General features: G+C 36.6%; 2 non-coding genes across 2 annotated transcripts; both read right to left on the reverse strand.

The window, feature by feature from the left end:
* Positions 1-629: 629 nt before the first annotated feature.
* Positions 630-720, reverse strand: Trnay-gua (transfer RNA tyrosine (anticodon GUA)). Its single transcript is given in 2 exon segments — positions 630-665; positions 684-720. It is a non-coding gene; the product is annotated as a tRNA-Tyr (tRNA).
* A 2,509-nt stretch (positions 721-3,229) lies between these two features.
* Positions 3,230-3,302, reverse strand: Trnav-uac (transfer RNA valine (anticodon UAC)). Its single transcript has one exon. It is a non-coding gene; the product is annotated as a tRNA-Val (tRNA).
* Positions 3,303-3,998: the final 696 nt, after the last annotated feature.

Here is a 3,998-nt window from a genome sequence, read left to right on the forward strand (position 1 = left end):
CCCTAGTAATAAATTAGTAAATTATAATTGTAGCAAAGCTAAAATTTTCTGGTTGATGCATTAGATGAAACAACAATTTATGAAATTTGGTCATAAGTTGTAAGAAAAAGTTATATATATATATATATATATATATATATATATATAGAGAGAGAGAGAGAGAGAGAGAGAGAGAGTAAGCATTAGCAAAATACGAGATCGGATTTTGCATACAAAAGTATTTGATGAAACTGTAAGTAAGTCAAAGATCTTACTTGATAAGAAAAAGTGAAGGAGAGGGAATATAGTGAAGAAAAAGGAGATCTCACGTGAATGGATTGTCTGGTGAAAGGTAAATTATTCAATTACGGTAAAATCCAAAAATGTAAATCCAAGAAAGTTAATTAAATTTCCATTCGCACAAGTAAAATCCAAGGAAATCACGTATATATATATATATATATATATATATATATATATATATATATATATATATATATATATATATATAATTATATATATACGTGACATGCATAAAAAGATAAGAATGAAAAAATTGAACTTTATATTTATTATGTTTGGCTGTGTGCATGAAAAAAGACTGGAAAATACTAAAAAAAACAAAACAAAATATAAACAAAAGTTGGAGATCTCGCGAGACGGATTCGAACCATCGACCTAAGGATTACAGCTATGAAATACATCTACAGTCCTCCGCTCTACCAACTGAGCTATCGCGAGACACTGTTAAGAAACTTGATACTAATACGCAACCACGTTATTATTTCAGTGGTTCGAGTTTTGAGCCAAATGAATGTACTGTTTTGTTATTCTATCCGTCTTTCTCTCTCTGTTCTTTTCACGCACGCACACACATACACGCACGCACGCACACACATACAAACACACACAGCAACACACGCATACATACAGAAACATACACATATTCCCGCAAACACACATTGTGTGACTTACTTCAGATTATAATTAGATTATAGAAGAATACATATGCATACACACAAACACACACGCACACGCGCGTGCGCATGCGTGTGTGTTTGTGTGATCACACGCGCGTGTTTATAGACTTGAACATAATAATTTATTCGCCCAGGCAGTAAAGCTAGATAAAGAAATATTTGGATGGGGCCACTCCACTACAGGAAAGTGTTTCATAATAAGGGGAAGAATTAAGCCAGCGCCTTAAAAGCAGAGCACTTTGGCCTATTGAAAATTGCTTGGGCAGCCCCGTCGCGATTCCACGGTCAAGGCTCCTCAAACAGTAAGCAATAAATTTACTCAACTCGGAAGGGTGGTAAAGCATGGGAAGGTGGACATCCACGTTATACCCAGGACAAACGCCTTAGCCTTACAGCGAAAAATGTCACCGAAATAAATCAGAAAAAATGCATTGCCACTTTAATGGTGGGACCCACCATTGGTGGGTTGACTAAAATGACATGTGTGAAACTAAAAAAGACATCGGTATTATTTCGCTTTATCGGACTCGGATTTTGATCTCATCTTGAGTATCATTTTCACAAAGTTTCGGTCGATATAATCCCCGACCTTCTTAAGATGTATCTTGTCAATGAACTCGGGAATGTTTCTGTCGAACTCGAAAATTTGGAGGCAATTTCGAATGGAACCCTTTATTTACTTTACGGGGTAGTATGCTCTTGTTCCGTCAACCATACTGGATAGAGGTCCTAAGTAATTGTATTTTTTGGTCGCCCACACCGAGAACTGAACGCAAGGACCCATGGCGCAGTGGTTCGAGTACTTGGAAAAATCAGTTGTAAAAGTGATGCTACTGGAGGTTGAAGCCCGGAAAACTACAATTGTGAATTATTTAGGACCTCTATCCAGTCACAGCTGACGGAACGAGAGCATGCTACCCCAGTGAAGTAAATAAAAGAATCCGTTCGAAATTCCGTCAAAATTTTCGAGCACGATAAGATACACCTGAAGAAGAAAAATGGTCGGATCCTTCTATCGATCCAGTAGATATCTCACTGCTGATGCAATTCTATATCTATATAAGAGCCAGGTACGTCCAAGGAGCTGCTAGAAAGGACTTGTCCTGCCTTGATAGGGTTCAAAATAGACTTTGTGGCCTCGTGGGAGATATCCTTTTCTCTTCGCTGCAACCTCTTTCTTACAGAAGAGATGTTGCGAGTTTGTCTCTGCTTTATCGTTATTTTCATGGAAAGTGTTCGCCAAACGTTCACAAGAAACACTCGTCTAGCTGAAAACACTATCAATAATTCCCCCACTCGTTATCTGTGCCTAAACCTAAACGTAGATTCTATGATCAAAGCTTTTTTCTTAGAACTGTACGCCTGTGGAATTGTGTTCTGTTTTCCTGCTTTACAGCTGTCTATAATATGGTTGTCTTCAAGTCCAACGTGAACAAGTTTCTGATGAGCCGTTACACTTAAGTTAACAAATTTACCGAACTTCGATTATTATATTGTCTTTTTGACTACTGTACACTCTTCAACCCTTATCCGTGAGTGGCCTCTCTGCCTTGATAAGTGGTGACGCCTATGTAAAAAAAAAAAAAAATATCGGAAGTTCCACCAAACACAACGCTGTGAAAATGACATTCAAGATAAGACCAGCAGTCTGAAGAATCCAAATAAATACGGATAACCAATCCTCTGTAGCAGAAACAAATGGGACTTTTTTTCTTCCTCGAATCAATGCCTCTCCCCTGTGCTATTTGGCCACATACTGTCCAGTCAGGTGTATGGCGCATTGATCCTTCCTATCCCCCTAAGGAATTCGCCCAGCATCCGGTTTGAGGAATAAGAACTCGTCCTTACTGAGACGGACACCTAAATGGAACGGACCCTCTTTTCTTCGCTCTCTCCACCTCAGTGTTATTTCTACCGGTATCGACGATTCCACTGGAATAACTACCGCGATAGCACTAGGTAGGCGGAGTCCAGCTTTTGACAAGGAACATATCACATTCTCCTTAATAAACCTTTTCTGTGTTACCTTTTATGAAGTTGCGTTCGTCATTTCAGAAGCTTGTATGGAATTATTTTATTAGGTTGTGCCCTAAAAGCATTTAAAATCCTAAACCTCATTTCCAAAATTCAGAAAATTTAAATAAACATTCATAATTAAAGTAAATTGGACTTCATGGTTGCGTAAATTGAAATCACTATTTTGGGGATTTCTTGGTACATTTTTCATCTAATCATAGATTAAATTCTTAAAATATTGATGATAAAACGGAAGGTTTCGGCGAGGATCGAACTCGCGACCTTCTGCGTGTAAAGCAGACGTGATAACCACTACACCACGAAACCCTAACTGCTAATGGGCTCTTCAATTGGAAACTTTACATCACAAGAAAGCTTTATGAATTATTTAAATTTTACTGTAGTATCTATTTGTGGAAATGAATAAATAGAATAAGAGAAATATGTGTGTGTGTTAATCTGTCAACACTTTCTTATAAATAAGCACTCTATCCTGCCTTTGTAACTTTCCAACACATTGTAAACTCAGTCGCAAAGTAGACAAAGAATAGAAAAGTTCATCTCGTTTTTTAATGTTGTAACAATAGGGACTGCCAAAAGTCACCACAGAATTACCCCACCCTATTTGTAACACGATGTAACTTTAATATAAATTAATATTATCAGTATAACTTTTGCACCATTTAAAAGAAGGGCAAAATAAACCAGTAATAATAAAAAAAAAATTTTTTTCATCGAACGAAAATAATGAAATTGCGAGACGAAAATCGTGTTTACATAATTGGCGCTTTAAAATAACGTTCCCATGTAGTAGACATTCCAAACGTGAAAACATACCCGTATTTAATAAATCTAGCAAAAATCAACTAATGATCAAATTTTCGTGAAATTTTCGATACTTGTCCACGTTAGAATGAAATTACATATAAAATGCAGTTTTCGTAAAATATGCGAGGGGAAATATTTTTTTAGTGCTTGTCCCCCCCCATATTTATTTTTTTTCGAAATTCGAACAAAATATAT

The sequence above is a fragment of the Euprymna scolopes genome, chromosome 5 (genome assembly GCF_053919585.1).
Source record: "Euprymna scolopes isolate OS-2025 chromosome 5, ASM5391958v1, whole genome shotgun sequence".
NCBI lineage: Eukaryota > Metazoa > Mollusca > Cephalopoda > Sepiida > Sepiolidae > Euprymna > Euprymna scolopes.